The 20849-nt window shown below is 39.3% G+C and overlaps 1 long non-coding RNA gene across 5 annotated transcripts in view; it reads right to left on the bottom strand.

Moving 5' to 3' along the window:
- LOC311265176 overlaps nucleotides 1-16797 on the bottom strand; it is a 91048-nt gene extending 74251 nt beyond the window's left edge. For all 5 annotated transcript variants that reach the window (XR_014623546.1, XR_014623547.1, XR_014623548.1 and 2 more), the window contains exons 1-2: nucleotides 16553-16797; nucleotides 15799-15885 (exon numbers count right to left, since the gene is read on the bottom strand). This is a non-coding gene — a long non-coding RNA (uncharacterized lncRNA). The remainder of the gene's footprint in view (nucleotides 1-15798; nucleotides 15886-16552) is intronic.
- Nucleotides 16798-20849: the final 4052 nt, after the last annotated feature.

Raw genomic sequence — 20849 nt, 5'->3', positions numbered from 1 at the left:
ACATGGTTTTAGTCTAATTCTAACAACGTTTTGTGAAAAAAATCTGGTACATTTGTGTTTTAAGACCAATCTAAAAGTCAAAATCACTTATTTATACTGGACTAGTTGAGCCTCCTGACAACCAAACAATATAGCAAACATCCTGAAGACAAATTACTCTTGAGTAGAGCTGGAACTGATTATTTTCATTATCAATTTATCTGCCTATTGTTTTCTGAATTAAAGCAAATAAATCGACTAGTGATCACAGCTCTACTCGAAAACTCTTTATTTTACCTGAGGCTGTTGAGTCATTCTTTAGTGCAATAATTGTATTGTAAAACAGTAGATTTAAGTAGAGCAAATAGAGAGAACATCCATGAATTAAAATAATTTTAGCCAGTGCAACAATAGAGGCCTTCTATAACCGCAAAAATACTTTACAGAGATTAAAAAAACTCCTGCACAGGAGTCTCATTACCAAGACACCAGCAAAAGATAACCCTAAAAATGTCTTGGTCTCCTGTAATAATGTGTGGCTACGGGTCGATTTCTACTACTTGTAAGTCACTGAATGTAGAGCAGAGGCAGTGGTGTTGCTGAGTGGTGGACCATCTTAGCTGCTGGTAAAGAGCTCAGCACTTTCGTAATAGGTGTTGTATTAAAGAGATTTGAGGCTTATGGATGTGTTACTCTCAAAGACCTGTAATGGCTTTCATGTCACAGAGGGTCATTGTCATCCAGTAGGATGTTGTTGTCTTCAGAAGTGATACCTAATTTTACTTTCCTCTTGTTTTTTAATTCATAGTATTGTTGAATATGAAAGGGTATAATTTCAGCAGAATTAAACTGTATGAAGATTGACAAACCATGAATTAGTTACAGCATTTGTATGGAAGTAACTAGGCCTCTTTGAGAGCCTATTATGGTGTCAGTATTTATTAGTACAGTACTTGTATGGTGGCAGCTTTTATTGGTATTTACTCAGCTCATAGTTATGTATGCTTACATGCTTTGTAAATGTATCATCTTAAACAAGTTTATTATTGTAGACATGGTTTACTGAACTGGTTTGTCTGAGTGGTTAGAATTGGTGTATCTGTACAATTTATTAAGTGGTTGTCCTTAAATCTCACATAGGACTTCAACTAACAATTTATTTCATTAATAATTAACCTGTTCAGTTTTTTCACTTATTTTCCTACATCTTCAAATAGCCTTTTTTGTACAGCCAACAGTAAAAAGTAAGGAAGACCATCACTGGTAAAACACGTGCTGTGAACTTCCTCTTTTAATCTGAATGCAGAGACTCAAACCCAGCTGCTTTTTGGGATAAAATACCATCAGTCAATCCACCTTTTACACATGATTATCCTGTTCAAGGCTGCAGGACCCTTGATCCATGTTCATTTCTTTTCTTTCACTAATAAAAGTCTTGGATTATTAAGGATATCATTAGGCCACTAAACCAGTCATTAAAGGATAACTACCGTTTTTTACAACCTGGACCTTATTTCTAGCAAAATATATGGTCATTTACTCACCCAGATAACTTTGGTGTCATTTGAAGTCGTTCGGACGAAATTAGATCCAGTGTAGCGCCGATATATCCATATAATGCGAGTAACGGGGCATCGACACACAGCCTCTATATAACGCATTATCTGCCAAGAAACTAGTTCATTTCACCAATATTTTGTTATGATACGCTAGTGCTATTCCCCTCTGAGTCCGGGCTTGTCTGTTGTCAACATCCGGGGTCTGTAGGTTGATTTACTACCTCTGACCTGGAAGATGTCGTCTCTGAGCTGCGCGCGCACCCGCGACAGCCCGGCTTGTTTACCTGTAGCCGCTACTGCTAGTTTGACCCCGGATGTCGATAACGGACGAGCCCGGACTCAGAGGGGAATAGCACTAGTGTATCATGACAAAATATTGGTGAAATGAACTAGTTTTGTGGCAGATAATGCGTTATATAGAGGCTGTGTGTCGATGCCCCGTTACTCGCATTATATGGATATATCGGCGCTACACTGGATCTAATTTCGTCCGAACGACTTCAAATGACACCAAAGTTATCTGGGTGAGTAAATGATCATATATTTTGCTAGAAATAAGGTCCAGGTTGTTAAAAACGGTAGTTATCCTTTAAAGACTAGTCTGGTATTTATAGTGTGGTGTGGTGTGAGGAAAGGTGCGCTGCACTGAAAACTGTTGGTGTGATAACTTCAAATGTTTAAGGATTCAAAGGGAATGTTTGCTTTCTGAGGAAACTGTGCTCTCTGGTGGAGAAGAAAAGACACTGACTATATGACTAATAATATAACCGATTTACAGCAGCAGAGGACCAAGCATGTGAGCCAGTTAATTAAACAAATTACAGACATGAATCACTTAGGTTTTAGCTACAATTAAAGAGAGCAGAGCAGAAATGATTTGCATTGATTGCAGGTATTAAGCTGCATGATTGAAAAGTGTGATGACAAACTTGCCAGAAAAAAAAAAAACTTATTTCAGAGGTCATTGGTAGCCACTGCACCGAAAGGAAACAATTACATATAGTTTCTGAGGTCATGGTGGACAACAGGAAACAATACTGATCCCTATATGAGGAATAAAGAGTTAGCTTTGAATATTCTTGCATGTAATAAAGCCTGTCACATATCATTTCCTTCTCCTTTCCTGCCTCCTAGCCCAGACCGCAATAGAAATAAATTATGTGACTTTATTGAGAAAGTCTTATTAGGGGTAGACCGATATGGCTTTTTCAGGGCCCATACCGATACTTCTTATTATAAATCAAGGAGACGGAAAACTGATATTTGGGATCAATATTCATATGCAGTAAAAATGAAAATCTTTCTGTCAAAATTTCCAAAACAATCAGTGATGAATAAACCGGCAGGGTATAGATAAAAAAAATAGGTACATTTTACTAAGGTACTGTTCGTAAGTAAAATTTTGAGGTACTTTACTGAGTATTTCCATTTTCTGCTACTTTATACTTTCTGTCCACCACATTTATTTGATAAATTGAGTCATTAGTTATTTTGCAAATTCAGATTATTCAGTATGAATAGGCTATTAATTGAGACATGTTACCAATCAGATATTGTTGTAGGTGGGACATCGTCTGAGAGGATGTTGCGTCAGAGCCAAAGTAGCACATTTTTTAATTTGTTTATTTTATTGGCAATCTGACAGAAAAATAACCGATACCGATGATCGGGCAATGGGTCGATAATGTGTCGACCCCTAATTCTTATGCATTTTAGTAATGTATGAATATTTGTGTACTGTATTTTACTTTATCAAATAAAATCAATCATTTGATCAGACTCTAGTCACTCCAGTCTCAAGCCTACAGTCGATTAATCAATGAGGGGAAAAATGTCAACTTTGCAAGTCAATTAATCGTTCAATTAATTTGTCACTTTTTGAGAAAAACATTTGCTTGTTTCAGCTTCACAAATGTGACGATTTTCATTGTCATGTATTACAGTAAATTAAGTATTTTCATAGATACGCTTTGGACTGTTGGTTGGACAAAACAATTTGAAGATGCCAATTTGGGAAGTTGTAATTGGTGTTTTTTATTAATTATTATAGACTAAATTATTGATCAATTAATTGAGAAAATAACTTGCATAATAATACATAATGAAAATAATCAGTAGTTGCAGCCCTCTTCATGCAAAGATTTTAAAACAGTCTGAGGTTAACATCGCCCCACAAACAGATTTATTTTTGTTCAATTCTAGACATAGATAATCTCAATCTGGTAGTTGGTGTATAATGAATCATACTGTCCAAAGGTATACCAGTGATATGGTAAAGTACTTTACTATTGTGTGATATACTTCTTTAAACTAATCAAATTGCAAAAACTTAGTCTGAGACAAAACCCACTGGAGCCAGGAGAAGATACAAGAGTGCTACAATCTCTACACCAGATATTTATGCAAATGCTGGAGGATTACACATCCAGGAGGAGATCAGCACAGACCTGTTGCTGAGCTGTTAAGTCTCTCTACTGTGTTCTGGCAGATCTGGAGGTGTTTTGCTGCCCTCGTCAGGAAGCCAAAAGAAGTACAATTAAAGATAAATCCAAAGTCTATTTTCATTGCTACAAGCAGATCATCCGATATGACACTGAATCAAAGTATCTTTAACCCACCACAAGAACGGACACAAACAGTGATAGAAAGTACTCTTCTTCAGTATATTGTTGAGATACTTTTTTGCGAGTATTTCAATCTTCTGCTACTTTTTTGCAGGTACTCCTCTACAATTCAGGGAGAAATATTATACTTTTTACTCCACTGCATTTATCTGAGAGCCCTAGCTACAAGTCAAAAGTTTTTACATTAAAAAAAATACATGATACGCTTATAAAATATATGACATTTTAAAACAGTAGCTCTTAATCTTTTTGTCATGGGACCCCTATCAAAAAAGAAGTGCCTAGTTGGGGCCTCTTGACATGTCTCGGATGTCTATGACAAAATGATTTCCCTTCATAACTTCTCAGATGATTTTATTTAAATAATTAATAAATAACACAAATAATGATAAAAATGTGTACGGTAGATTTTGTGTTTTCTTTCTTTGCATCCCATTAAGCATCTACTAGATTTATCTTGTGACCCGTTTGAGGGGCTCGACCCCAAGGTTGGGAGCAATTTGGCTTTAAGCTGACAGCTGATAATAGTTGTGTACTTTTAGTAAGACTTTAAATGCAGTTAACATAATGAACAAGCTACATTAACCACCCTAGTGTCACAAAGTTTTTCTGAGCCTCTCTTTTGTGGCTATGGTTTTGTTGACTGTTGAACTGGCTGATTTCCACTTAACTCCTCCTTTCTAGGATCTGAAAGTGAAAATGGACAGTATGGTAGTGAATCAAAAGTATCCACCTTGAGTTTATAGAGGCCTCACACAAGGACCTCGCCGCTGAATAATACACCAAGATTCAGCCTTATCCTCATGAATAGTGCATGGCTTTCTCGCCAAAGAGAGACACATTCAAGCACAAGGAGAGGTACTGTTACTGCCTGGAGGTGTGTGTACGGTAGACTTGATCTCGAGGATGCGCTGTTCAAAATTTTATCAACAAGACTAGTGCTGACGTTACTAAACTTTATCTTCCTCTTGTATTTAGGTGCTAGAACTCTTCAGCCTGTTTCCATCATCAGCTCTGTCTCACTTTGTCTTAACCGTTTGTATTACATTTTACAAATAAAACTTGTTCAAACAGCCACAGATTCACTGCCCGACTTCAGCTTTTTTCCTTTTTTTTTTTTTTTTGCAAATGAAGATGACTGGTGTTTTTAGAGGACAAATGTGTGGGCAGAGTGTGATGCTCTCTCACTCTGCCCACAGGAACTCTCTTGCTGAGTGACCGGTAGAGAGGAGGGAACACTGTGACCGGGACATGGCACATTCCACACCACCAGCTCCCACATACATTTCACACTGAGGGGTTATACATCATCAGACCCGTAGGAGCAATAAATAACATCAGCTGTGATCGAGGATGTCAAGATTCTTTTTGTAGTTTCACTGTCAGAAAAACTCAGTGCTTAAAATAATCTTTGATGCTAATTGGTTTAGGACTGCCACTAAAGATTATTGTCGTCAGTGATTCATTGAATCAATTAAGCACTTAGTTGATTAAAAGAACAACCCTAACCCTGATCATGGTTTGGGTAACATATAGTAGAGGGGGGGATGGCACAAAAGTGACACTATATATAATGTAAAGTCAACAATATAGTATAGCATTGACATTTATAGAATATAGTTTAGAGATTAAAATATAAATAAAAATAGTAAAACATTCCAAAACACATATTGGCCAATATGCACACATTTTTCTGCAATGATCCTTCAAATGTTATCATACACTTGAGACAAAGCCACTCAATCGCCAGAATAAATGTTTGTAATGCACATTTCTACAAAACTACAGGAAAGTTAAGCTTGTTTATGTTGCAACTTTACATTTCTACGGGTTAAATGTTCTGTTTTTCTCTTGTCATAAAGCTGTGCTTATGATCTGGTTCGGTTTAGACTGAAATAACAACTGGTTAGGTTTAGGAAAAGATTATGTTTTGGCTTAAAATACCAGTTTTGGTCCGCACACACAACCGCAGATGGCCCGACTGTCCATCAAAAATATAACTGTTTGTCGCCACAAACTCACCTGGAAATTGTCTCAAGGTCTCCTTAAAAATATCCAGTGGTGTCACGTTTACAAGCTTTGAAACACCATGGCCCCTCTTCAAGAAATGTCCACTTGTTTCACACTGCAGTCACTGTATTGGCAGCCCTGTCACTTGTCCACAACCATCCAATCCACCTCCAGACATGTCAGACAAGTCAGGTAATAAACATATAATATGAAAGTGATATGACACATTTTGTTGAAATGTCAATACGGTTCGGAGCCTATGACACGTACAAATTTGATCTAACTTATGTATGTGTTTTGCAGAAGCTGGAGACTGGGCTGGACATAGATATGCAATGGAGGCAGGATATTTTACAGTTCGACAAAAAACTTGTTCTGAAATAGCATCATTGCACTGACAGAGTAAACGTCACTGGGGATTTAATAGCTATGAATTATCCCAGCATCTTTTTCTGCATTATCTTGAAAAATAACAATTATATCGCCACATATCAGACAACAAAATGCAGATACTGATGTACTGTATCTGTATACAGGCTGGACACACTGGCTGCGTGAGCTCGTGTACGTGGCAGAACGTCTTGTTTTTCATTTCAGCTTCCATGTTAACAGGTTAGAGCAGCCACACTGCTGGCGTGACCAGAGCGTCTCATGCATGTTTCAAGCGAGGCTGCATCAGCATCCTATCGAGAGATTTCAAGTCTTGCCTGTTATAACAGCAACACGTGCGGTTCTCTGCAAATAGACCTGAAAATGACACTTGTGTCAACGTCATACCAGCATTTCACTACAGTTTTAATATCTGTATCTGTAGAATATGTCACAGACATGAAGAGAACACACACAACAGGTGAAGGGCATAGCTTTCCCTGTGCACTCTCAAATCATTAATCAATTTATATAGCCCAAAATCACAATAACAGCCTCAGTAGGCTTTACAATCTTCACAGAGTGCGACACCCTCTGTCCTTAGACCCTGGATTTCAGTGAGGAAAAACTTGCCATATTGAGAAAAAAAAACTTTTAACAGAGGAAAAAAATAAGACCCCCATCCCCCTCTAAATCGATCAAGGCTGCATATAAAAAGGCAATTCACTTGAAATCTGGTGCTGCACATGCTTTCAGGATGTTTACCAGCAGTGGGAGCTGTTAAGCTTCAGTCTACTGCTTGACATGAAATCGTTCACAGTCTGAATTATTATTGATTGTACACAGATCATCTGAAGCAATATTTGCATTTTGTTGCTGAATTATTAGCACCAGTGTTTGACACTGCCAAGCTGACTCTTTTTTAATAAAATTATGTGTAACAGCAGAGCTTCTCTCAAACCCTGGTGCAGTTGCAGCTGATGTGTGCCCATGTTTCTTTAACTAAATCGATGTCTTTTACACCATCTCTGCTATTATTGTGTCGAGAGGGATGTGTCAGCACTCTCAGCAGGCAGTAATGTATGTCAGACGGACCTCGCACATTCTCCCCTCTTTTCAAAGACTGCTATTTGTCAGGAATAGCATCTGGGCCCATTCAGTCACCCTAAAGTGCAGAGAAGATGAGGTCAGAGGGGTTGTTATAGCTTCATTCACCGAAGACCTGAAGGAAATCAAATCATGCTGCATTAACACCCTCCACTCGCATCTGATATGCTCAGGACCAGGGATGGAGTGTTTGTCAGACTGGTTTGTCAGGCGACTGAAACAGATTTCTGCTTCTGGACTTAGATTTGCATTTGCGCACAGCTATTGATCCCTGGTGTGCAATCAAATGTACAGCAGTGGAAACCTTCATGTGGCAGAGTACAAGAACATTTCTACCTCTCATTTGCTTTAAAAATATCTATTTGTATGGTGAGCAATAAAAAGAAAAAAGCAAGCTCACAGGGAGCTTACATAATTTCCCTGGTCAGTCAGAAGTTACAGCAAGCAGTACGTCTATCTCTCTTCTTTCTCTCTATCACTACCCTCCAATTAGCCTGATTTTGCCTCTCTTCCTCTCTGTCTCTTTATGGTAGTCTTTCAAGTTCACAGAGACGCACACACATAACATTCAGTCAATGGTGACGTTTCTGTGACTCCATCTTACCGCCCATTGTTCATGTTTGACAACTGCAAAGAAATTAGCAGTCTTTGGCATGATTCATCATCTTTCAAATCGACTGGTTGCTAAGGTGATGAATCCACTGTGTATGTGCAGAGTGCTGAAATCCTGTGGAGTGTGTGGAAAGCAATGTCTTCACTTTGACACACACAGACTAAACCATCGGGCAGAGCTGGGTTCTTACTTTTCCTGGTTGATGTTTCAAGGTACAGAGAAAGAAGCCCCAGATGCTGGTGGTTAAACCTCTCACTGTGCGTACAAATGTCACCCTCATCAGCAAACACTTCCAGACACACACACACACACACACATCCACACACGACACCTCCCACGCTCTCATCTGCACACGATCACACAACAACCGCTTCAAAGCCACACATAATCATCAGCCCTCTCTAAACTCCTTTTATCTTATCTCATCATTCAAATGCTAAACAGCCACACAGATTTTGGGGTTGTATGGCAGCGAGTAAGGTGAACACCTGGGTCGGGCCTTATCCCAGCGTGTTGGCTTTGGTCGTACTGTTTGCCCTGTATGGACAAACGTTTTTTCTGCTTCGCCTTGGTGTACTGTTGAGGGGCCACTTGTACTGCACACACACAGTATAGCCAAGTGGCCAAAAATGACTTAAAAGACCAGTATGTCTTCTCTACGGATCTCTCAATAAGAACAAACAAAACAAAACATGTCAGAAGCAAGGGATCATGGGAGCTGTTGTCTTCATTGTTAAACAACAACCAAAGCTGATGGAAAATCTATCTACAGTGTTTCCCACACAAAGACTAGACTTGGGTGGGCCGCCCAGGCATATTAACGTAGTGTTGTCACGATACTAGCATTTTCCATATCATATTCCATACCATGGGGAAAAACTGAGGGCATAAAATGTTTCATTTTTATTAAAAGATAATATAACAAGGCTTGTGTATTGTGTGTTTATTGTGCTAAGTTAATTTAGTGGGGCTATGTGGGAACTACAGCCGTGCATGTGTCAACTTGCTGTCTGAGAGGAGAGCAAAAAACACAGCTAGTACTGCAGTAGCAATACTGCCAAAAAATGAGTATTGAAACCATTTCAAATATTCAGTATCGATATGCATCGGTATTTCGATACTTGATCCACAAAATCTCCCTGGCATCTAAGCGCCAAAGACTTTCTAACAAGACTCATTATCACAAATCATCTGCTGTAATAAACGTTCTGTTTAATTCATTCACCAGTCGCTCCTGATTGAAGTATATTTGGAAACACATTTTAGTATTTTTAATTTTTTTCAATCAGTACAAGAGAATGCCACCATCCACGATCGATAAACTAGTGGACAATCTGCCATCTCTCTACCCCTCCAGTATACTGACATTCACACATACTCTGCAGGGAAAACACAGAGGAGCAAAGAGAGACAATTCGGGTATTACATCCCTCCTATAAACACAGTGATTGTGATGCAACCGCTCATGATTAATGTAGATCGACTTATGCTGTTGTTTCGTACAAGCTTGTAAGTGCACCTGGTGGTTTGATGTCATTTGGTACCACATTGGTTTCAACTGGCCACATGATTAAGGCGACGCTTCCTCCACACGCACCTGCTGTTTTTCTGCGGTTTCAGCTTCACCAATATAAGGATTTGTTGCTTTTTATTAACCACTGTAAACTGAATATTTTCAGAATATTGTTCAAACACAACATTTGGTTCAACCATTATAATGGCATTATATTGCCTATATTTCATTTCATAGACAAACATTTAATTGACAAAATAATGGGCAGATTAATCAAGGGGAAAAAAAATCGTTAGGTGGCACCCTAAATCCCTTAAATTAGTTTTGTATACATGTACTGTGGTTAACATTTGGCATTTTGAAAATGAATATTTTTTTCAGGGCTCTCTGATGGATAATCAGTGTAATGGTTTGTAAAAAAACTCGAACTAGTGTTGTCAAAAATACTGAAATCGATTTTGAATATTTGAAACGTTTTCAATTCTCATTTATTAGATTATCAATACACCAGGAATAACTGCGTTTCTTTTGCTCTGCTGAAAAGCACAAAACACAACCAGCAGTGATCCGTATTCATATGTATGTTTAAAATCATATTTCTTCTAAAGGTAACATTCAAAACTGACATTACATCCCCAGTACTGTCAGCAGTGGTCCTCTTAACTAAGCATCTTCCAAACGATATCATCTATTTTACTATAATTAGAGTCCGATATTACAACAGATGCATCTACCACTGCCATCAGCGACTGGCATCTTCCTGCTTCCAAATGCAAGACGCACAACAACAGTTGGACGTGTTATTATTTAACTCCTTCTATGCATGCATAATGCTTTCTTCCTGACATACTGTTTAGGCAGGATAAGATTTTGGACTGATAATATCCACAGAATGTGTTGTCTTATGTGCTCATTGTGAAGACCATATTAGTATCACACGCAGCTTGACCGTTAAGATGCACCACACTACAGACAAATGTATCATACTTATTGCTTGATGGGTGTACTGTAGTTATAAGGTGCCTACTTAATAGCAAAAAGGTTGGCCTCACTCTTTTTTCTTGTCCTTTTGAAGGTGCCTTGTCAGACTGTTTGTCATTCTGTGGCCTTGACAAAGAACACAGCTCAAAGCATGATGACGCTGTTTTGTGTTTTGTTTCTAGTCATCAAGGGTCAAAAGAAATGGGGGCTTTGTCAGCTGAGGGGCATGAATAATATTGAAACACAGAGTTTTTGAAGCTGGCCCAGGCTCATCTGTGTAAATGTATTAATATTAATTATGTGTTTGTGTCCATGAATGGAGCAGTAATTAATTATGCCACTGTACTAGTCATCTACAAGATTATGTTTAGTTCAGAGCAAAAATTCTTATTCAAGCATGACTGTAAGAGCAACTCACCACTACCGATTCCAATTTTCCACCAGAGATTAGTTTTGGTGAACCAGCATGATTGTAATTTTTGTAGGCATTAATCATTGAGCTCATAATGTGGCGTGAATAGTGGGAAGTGGGCGAAAATGAAAACATTTAGACGGGATATGCATCATTGGAGCTGACGCCCCAAATTTGTCAAGTGCATCTGCAATTCAGAGGAAGTGAAGGTGAGATGGAGTTTCAAACATGTCAGAGAATTAACACAATTTCCAATTAAGACTTTCATTTCCTTAATGAGAGGGAGGGACTAGTGCAGATTCAGAGACAGATCAGCAGATGATGGATTGGGCTCCTGAGGGGTATGTCTGGCTACAAAGGCTTTACATCCCATCTGGTTGGCAACCTGATTGACTCCTCTAAAGAAGACATGCCACTTGACTTATGTTTAAAGTGTTTTAAAGAAGTACTTTCCTTTGGAAATGTGTGTTTCAATTTTCTAAATACTAGAGCTAACACTAAAAATGATCGTGCCCTCTTTCTGCATCAAGTGGATTTTGTGTTTTGATGAATTGCTGTTATGAAACACTCCACCATATCTCTCATGGCTAATAGTCTGACAGCTATATTGGAGGAGATATAGCTACAGCGTGAACGTTGATTGAAGTCTGCTATTCAGCCACAGTTCCCTGCAGAAGCAGCAGGACCAGAGGGCCTGAGGTCTGTCAATTGAATTACATGGGGGGGTCCGATAATTGGCATAGGAACTGGCCTGCTGGAAAATTGAGTGTGAGCGAGTGAGAATCATGTGACTTTGTCTGCATGACCAGACAACGTAGGAGTGAAAGCGATCAATAATAATAATAATAATCAAACACTCCTCTGTTTACATTTAAGGGTTGGTAGGTATTCTAGGAGCATTTTTGGTCATATTTGCAGAAAATCTCCTGACATCCCTACAACAACCTGACAAACTAGAGTGGCACTCAGTAGAGCACATACCTCAATACCCCAACAGTGCACTTTTGTACTCACTCATAGGTACAAGCAACCTAAATACACCTTTTTTCCATCAAGATCCATGCATTTTTCCCTAAATCATCGAAAAACACCCTATCTCCCAATGTTAACGAAGGTGAGAAGAAATTCTGGATCCATCCCTTTTCTGGATCCGCACCAAAAGTTAATGGGGTCCATTCTGGGCCTGACACCTGTTCTCCAAGATTCATGGAAATCCGTTCCATTCAGTAGTTTTTGTTTAATCCTCCTGACAAACATTGGACATGTGTGAAAACATTACCTCCTTGGCAGAGGTAATAAAAGTAAAAAATCCTGTATGAAACAATTTGACAGGCTACCTGTCTTTTTAACTAAATGCCTGCCTGCCTGCCTGCGTTCTGCCCGTGTACACCAGGATGCACGTCCAGAGTCTTCCACAAAGCTACACATTTGCATTGGCAAGTTAGTTGCACAAGAATGGAAGAGAACGTGCAGCCAACATTTCCCAATACTAACATACTAGCTTAACAGCAGTGCATGCTAACAATAGCCATGTTAATTCGTTATGTTCATTTTTATAATATTAGGTGTTTTCTTACATGTCAGTGAGACATGAGATAGTTGGATCCAGTTAGCAATGACAAATGAAACCTGACGGTTGTCATACAGTGTACATTTGCTCATTGACAGTATTGAATTCTACCATATCAGTGCTATTAAAGTATATATATTTCAAGTTTCTATCTAGCTTAATGTCAGTCAGGACAGAATATTTTATGACATTGTCAGAAAGCATTTGTTCAACCCCCAGAAAACCTTTCTGTTTTCATTCCTTTAAGGGTCGTTAATTCTAACTAATCATAACAATTATTATAATGATGACTATAATCATAATTATGGAATACTTTATACCGTGAAACTGCGGTATTTACTTAGATGGTTATCATACTATAAAAGTGTAATATCGTTGCAAACCTAATTAGCACAAACCACACAAGTACAAAGGCTCTCACTCCCATTCCTCTGGTCTTTGCAGCTACTGTGTACCTGCTACAGCTGCAGCTGGTTACAGCTCCAAGTTTTGGTTTCGTATTAATCATGAATTCACTTGTTTTTCTTGCCTTGTGTATTATTTATACGCCATATCTCATCTCAGTACTACAAGTCTGCTGAGTTCTGTTCTGTTACCCTCTGCACTTTCTCCTGCTTCAGTGCTGAGAGGAGCATCCTTTTATCCCATCAGATACAAATATAAAGCCATTTGTAGCTATAAATGGCCCAGTCTCCTTTGACGCAAGTGTTCCTGAATTATTAATACCTACTGCATGTTGACAGTGGACACAGCAAAATATAAAAATCAAACATCATGATAGAATAAGAGTATGGAAACAGTGTTAACATTTAGTTAACTAATCAGTATGTTTGTACAAAAATCAGTGTGCATAAAGGCGTAAATCCTGTATTAGCCACAAGACAGATTAACATTTCCAGCTCTTTTTACCAGAGAATGAAAGCGAGTAGCTGTGTGCATGGAGACACACGTACATGTGCTTGAATCATCGCTCTGCCATGAAAATGCTGATTATTTATGACAAGGATGGATGTAGCTTTTTTTTACTTCTCTCTACCTGCCTTCAAAAGGTTAATGTGTTTTACAGAAATGTGTTTACGTGTGATGCATAATCAAACCTGGATCAGATGAAAATTACATATTTATGTGTGAGTCTGTCTGTCTGCTTCTTTACGTGTGCGTTTGCGCATGTGAGAGAACTGCTAGGCTCCCTGATCAATCATAAATGAAAGTTGCACATCTTGTTTTGTTTTTCCTGATTATGTACAACCACTGTTAAAAGGTGTAATCCTGCTATTTTAGACACAATGCATAAAATAATTCACTGTATACATGAATGCCGCCATCTATCCTACTACTTTGCATATAAACACACACAACTGTGCCATTTCTCTCTCATCCTACTCGCTTACTTAATGACACAGCCCATATTAGATAATTCCTCTAAAATGACGTTGCCAAAAATATGATAGGCCCATCAGTAATCCCTGCGAGGCTCGGAATAGAATCGAATAACCCAAATGCTAACATGATCATCCAGTACTTAGTTGCGTAAGTGTTGGTGCTCACATACACAGAGTGGTAAGATATTGCTGTCCTTTAACCCTTGCTCGGAGTTCTGGTGATTTTCCTGCTGCACAGTTTAATCTCTGTCTTTCTCAGATCTGTTTGTTGCTTGTCTTGGAAGCTGCTAGCGTCCCCAAAGCTTTGTGCTCATCCAGGAGACAGATCTCCTCACTGTCTGGTAAAATGACAATGTCTTACAGATCATGGCCAAACAGTGTGCTCATGTCTGCTGAGCTCTGGGTCTTACTGAGTTCAAGTCTGCCCGGTTTAATATTCCAGACACCCACCATATGAGCTCTACACAGCCTTGATTCATGCCTTGCTCTGGCCTTGTCCTGGCTTTCAACAGGCCTGCAGCAACCAACAGCAGGTTTGTGTTCCATGTTTAATGTGTAAAAGTCTTACTGTTTGTTTTGTTCCACCAAATGTGAAACAACAACTGATTATAACTGGATCGTGTGGCTCAAAAGTGTTTGGCAGGGGAACACAGCAAAGGCGCTGTGATAAATCATGAAAAATGGGAACATAAAACACAGCACAGCAATCTGTGGCAACATCTATTTTTTCACACCAGTTGAAACGCTGTCTATCACATCCATCTGACATAGTTTATTTGACTCTGTGTGTATTTTAAAAAAAAAAACAGCAAAAAAAGGAGGACAAAAAGCTGCTCATTGGTCTTGATGCAAACCTCTTCAACAGCAATAGAGGAAACTGTACAAGTGATGTAACCTTGAATGATGCCTCTTTTCTGTTTGGTTAGGAAGGTCTCTGGAGCAAGCATGTTTTAGAAAATTAGGCTATCTGAAAGGATTTATTACCACTTACGCCGTTCCCTGTGGTGGCAGTCACTAGGGCTTTTGTGGTGGTATGTAGTAGTACAGTCCTTTGATGTCAACTAGCACCAAATAAAACATTTATTCAGCTACATTAAAATTTGTTTTTCCACCCTCTCAACTGATGTTAAGAGTTGCTGATACGCATGAGAGGGAGTTTTAGTCGAAGCAGAAATTGCATCACTGCAAATTTGTAGCTCTGGTTGCAAAGAGTAATGTACATGTATTAGTATGATGTTTTACAGAAGAAGGCTGAACTAACTGCAATGCCGACAAGAATACAAGTTACTACGTGGGTCCTTCATTCAATACAAATGTTCAGCCTATTCCATTCTTACTGATCTGCAACACACTACCTATTATTAGACGGTGGGCAATATGGAGTAACTGACTGTAAAAATGGTGGACAGAGCCACCCTGACATCACCCATAGGTTACTGAAGAGCCAGAATGAAGCTCAAACTGGGTCTTACCGGCAGTCACCATCTTGGCAGGGTGGAGCTGAAGCAAGCCTAATTAGTTAAACAAGCCCACCTAGCTTGGGTTCATTTGTGGGTTTATCTGCCCAAAACAGACAGAAGCTGCAGCAGCTGCCAGACAATGACCAACAACAGGTACCACGGGTGTATGTGTCTGTGTGTTAGTGTTCAGTTTTGTGTCTGACCAAAGTCAGAACTCACCAGAGAGTCCTGATCTTTATGTTATCCTGCAGTGTCTTTTCTTGTACCCATCTCCTCTCCCTCACACCTTGGCTTGGTGGCTTGTTGCTGTAGACAGGTTGAGAAGCAAAAGCAAAGATAAATCCACGTTTTAATCCCAGAGGTTTAAAAAACAAACTGTGCTCTCCTTGACTCTGGGTGTTTATTCCTCCAGAGCCTCCAGTTTTTGTCTCCTGTAACAGGGTTGTTTGTTAATCCAAAACACTGGTGTCTGTGCCTCCGATTAACTGCACAGCAAGACATTATCATTTAATGAAAGGCACAAACACAGGTGAGAGGTCATCATCTGTGACTCGAATTAGCCTAGCAGAAAGCTCCCTAGCTGTCCGTCAAAGCAGCCACACCCATGATTATGTATAACTTAAAGCCTTAATACAATTTAAACAAATGAGTGACATAAAAATTCACTCCCTTACAGTTGTAAATAAACAGTGAATATGTATCTGAGATGAGATGGAGACGAGGTAGATACGTCACTTCCGTCTGCCATCTTTGTTAGGCCTCACAGAAGGTGCATCTCAACTTTGGTAACAGTTGGATAATGTATATTTACTGTGCTACACAATTAAATATTTCTATTCCAGCTTCGTGAACGATTATTTGATGGACCTGGACATGTCTTCATAACAACAATGAGTGGGTAAAACAGCTCGTTGTAGCAAAACTCCCCACAAACACGCCATGACAAACGTTAACGCACTGATGCTAACCTTACCGTTCTTTCTTGCTAGCTGCTCTCCTTCTCCTTCCTGTCCCTCGGCGACAACAATGCAGAAAAACATAATCCAACTCTCAACTTTGGAAACTTAATGCTCTGTAATTAGCCTTTTAATTTACTTTTTGACCGATACGTTGGTGCTTTGGCTGCGTGCGTTTTGACAGAAAACACGCCCCCCTCCTCTTCAGATCGCTTCACCTTCGTGCACCTGCTGGAACCGCGGCTCCACTGTGGGAGCGTTCGGTTTGATCCACCTACAGTCCCCGCCGGGCGGTGCAACCTACACGTGCCACGGTAACTGTTGACAGTTCTAACAAGTGATGGAATGTAACTAAGTAGATTTACTCAAGTACTGTAATTAAGGAGGCAATAATGCACCTTTTATTTTAAATTAAATTTAGTAACTAGTTACTTTGTCGATTGAATGCTGCATGTGACCCAAATAAGTGCATTTTTACATTTATTTATTTTATCTGCAATAGAAAAAAAAACAAAAAAACATTGATTCTGATGATTAGAGAAATGCTCATTATCGTATATCCAATTACTATCCAGGCAGATAATCGGTCGAACTAGTATACAGGACATAAATGCATACACGTAACTTTACTTTTACTTGTAACTGTTACTTTTACTTTATGGCTTAAGTGCATTACCTATATAATATCAGATACTTTGGAAGTGTAAGTACAACGGGTGATGTAATATGTTGATGTGATACTTTTACTCAAGTGTGACTTTGGGGTACTTTTTACGAAACATGTTAAACTTTATTCTGTGTTTTGTTTGTTTGCACAGGCTGGCTGCCAGTGTGGATGCATCTATGCAATAATCATATTATTTTAATTTATCAGTTTGAGTGTGAACATTTATTCTTTAATGTGAGAACAGTAAAAAAAAAAAAAAAAAATCGATTTTCTGAACCACATCTAGCAGTCTTCCTTCATGGATGGAGCTCAGTGTTTATAGAGGTTGCAGTACATGTAGAGAGATCATAACCCACTTCTCTTTTCAAGTCTTTTGCACTGAATGTGAGTGGCCTCCTTCATCTTTCAACCATCCATTTACTCCTGGTTGATGACGTTTACCTCCTTCCCAGGTGGTGCTGTGATTTTGAATTATACACCCATTACTGGAGCCGACAAAAAAAGGAAATAAGATCACTTTCACCTTTTATCTTTATATCTTATATGATGAATGAGAGTTTTTTTTTCTGTCTGCATATATTGCAGCGCTCTAAACTTCCTAAAAAAAGAAAAATCTAATCAAATTCAAAAATGTATGATTGAGAAAGCGTATTTACCAGCGATGGGACTAAGCTTTTCCCTGTCGACAGTCTCATATGACCTTTCCACCCGGATCTAACAATGTTAGGGTGACCTGCCCCTCCTGCGTGATGAGGTAGCATCCCACTGAAGCTGTTAAGCTGCGACAGTCATGGAGACATGCCTGAGCGCGGACAGAAATAGAAATGCAAATGGTGACAGTTTCATAACACCTCATATAGAAATCATTATCTTGATCTGTTTGCCTTCATATGCCACATCCTTTGATGCAGTATGGTGCAGGAAACATATCCAAATAGCTTTTCATGGGTTTCATCAATTCAGCAGGCTTAATTAGTATCTTTCATAATAGCTTAAAATTGATTCTCTGAACATACAGGCAGCTTCCACTGTAGGGGCCATATCATTTATTGAGCGCTGATGTATAGAGGTGTTTTGTTTCTTTTTTAATTCAATATCAAGCCACAGCGGGGTTTAAAGGGGTTGGAGTTACAGTCTCTAAACACATGCTGCATACAAGACTCAATTAGAGGTGATTTACTGCCCTCACAAAACAGGCAAATGACTGTATGATAAAATAAGCAATCTGATCCCCAGATGTGACTTTCTCTCTTACTGTACTTTTTTCCAGCATCGCTAAAGAGGATTGTAGTTATTAGCGGTTAGTGCGGTTTTTGCAGTTTGTTGGGCTAATTTGTGCAAGATTAAAGCTGAGGCTTTGTAGCTTTGCTTTTATTAGATCCACCACTGCACTTGTAGCCAGAGATGAGAGAGGGAGGCAGACAAACATTTAATAGCCCCTCGTGTGTTTCTTGAGATGGTGGCATCTTGTGAAAATGGTAATAAATAGGCCGGATTAGAGGGCAGACTGCACACAGTGCCCATGTGGTTCCCATCTCATCTATTCAACATGTTGTCATTAAGTGTCTTATCTAATTACCTCCACCTAAAGTGGATGTGGCAGATCCAGAAGGCTGGTCCTCTGGGCTCCACGCTGTCGATGTAATGCCTTGGCACAAAATGCAAAGGGGTTCATGTACACAGACCATGTAATGTATGGTTGCAAAATAATAGCCAATGACTTCTGTTAATATGCAAAGAATCTGGTGCGAGTTCATTCCTTTCATTCGCTTTTGTCAGATTTCAGTGGAGGTTAAAAGATCAAATGTCTGCAGTCGCAGTGAATCTTTTGAAATGCGACAGATTGAAAAGCAGCACAGGCGGAAACAAGGATGGCAACTGAAGGGAAAAACAGCCGGAGACCTTGCCTATCATTACTGCGCTATTCATTTTAATTTCATCTTCCTTGAATGAGACAGCTCCTCGTAAAGGTTTCTTTGTTGCTCAAATGGAAAAAGCCAAAGTCTCACATAAAAAACAGCCACTGAGAATTTCAAGCTGGGGATAATAAACACATCCCATCACAGTTTAAAGACGGCGTGTTCGGTCTTGTATGTTTTTTGAGTGCACACTTGTATCTCATCCTATTGTGAAGTTGTATTTTCACCCGGTGTGTGCCCCTGCAGAGTATTGTGTGCATGTGTCTGTGTTGTGACTGCCTGTAACTGAGTGAAAAGAATGACAACTCAGTTCCCAGGGAGTTGTGATAAAGAATGATAACATATAAAGGTGTCTGCTGGTTGACATCTTCTCCTTTGCGACGTTATAACATGGAGTCCCTCTGGAGGATGACTGTTTATCACTCAGGGACTTTAAAGGGAACAGGTGTACACTGGAATATGTGGAGGAGATGGATGTGCTTAGACTGAAAATGGCTATAGGATGTGGAAATGTGCAGGGAGGGGAAATTATGTTCTTTGAGCAAGCAGAGCATGTTTCAGCATTGCTTTTTTCCGACCGTATGCATGTTATCATAGGTTTTACTCGTGTTGATGTGCTGTGCATCCGGGGTTTTTAGCAAATACCGTCATCCAATTCTACCTAAATCTTCTTTTTGAATTGTATGTTGTGATCCAAATGCTTTTTCTGGCCCATGAAAGTGGATTATCTTTGCTGCGTGACTCTCCTCCTCCCGCATTGTGGCTGTGCAGTTGTGCATTGAGCCACCAGGGAATCAATGGCTCATCTCCTGAAAGCTCTTCGGGGTCTTATGAGTGAGTGGTTATGACCATAGTAGTGATGAATTTGTGAAATATATCATTCTAATTCTTCAAAATGTACAAAAACATTTACCAAATGATAGCACAAACTTTGCAACATTTACAACTGCGAATATTCAAATCCCTGCAGCCTGGATGTAATTAGATCTAGCTTCAATTAATTGCATCTTATTCCATGCATCGGCACAGTCCTCATCTAATAAATGCATTCAGTTAAAAGAACATTTAATAGACAGGAAACATTATCTACTTCAACTGGGTCTCACATAGTATAATGAAATGTAATAAAACAGTGTTGTGGGTTTATGTGATTTCATATTCTCAGGAAACAAACACAGACCTTTGTCAGCTAAAAGCAGGCACGGTAATTGGAAAAGGGACACTGGGACATAATCACTCCATCACAATCCTGGTATGGCTTGTAAATATTCACACATTGGTCGAACAAAATAACGCTACCTGGAAATGGTGATGTTTTGTTTAGATGTGAAGGTCAACTATTATTAGCAAGGCCTAACAAAACTGGAGACAGCACGTGTCTCAGACCACGCTTCTACAGTGCAATGTGTTTTCACCCGGGGGAAATAAGTATTTTTCATCCTTGTTTTTGTGTATGTTGTGTTTTCTGTGTTTTCTGGGAAGGGTTGGCAGTTCCTTCACCCTTTGAACATGTGTGAATTGTATCTGGTCTCAGATGAATGGTTGCACTTTGAGAGAGGGGTTTTTTAAGGTAATGTTTTTGGGCTGTGTGGAGTATAACAGCTGCCGCCACTCTTGCCTTCCTATTTTGTTTGCTGAGTTAGAAAAGCAAAACCATGACTGTATTAAGGAGAACTGGATACAGCTTTCAAATATGGTGCCCCATTCAGTCCTTCAGAAGTTGCTCAG

This window comes from Pagrus pagrus (assembly GCF_965226575.1).
Source record: "Pagrus pagrus genome assembly, chromosome: 11".
NCBI classification, from domain to species: domain Eukaryota; kingdom Metazoa; phylum Chordata; class Actinopteri; order Spariformes; family Sparidae; genus Pagrus; species Pagrus pagrus.
Note: the sequence above shows the minus strand (reverse complement) of the source record. Positions and strands in the feature narration are given on the sequence as shown.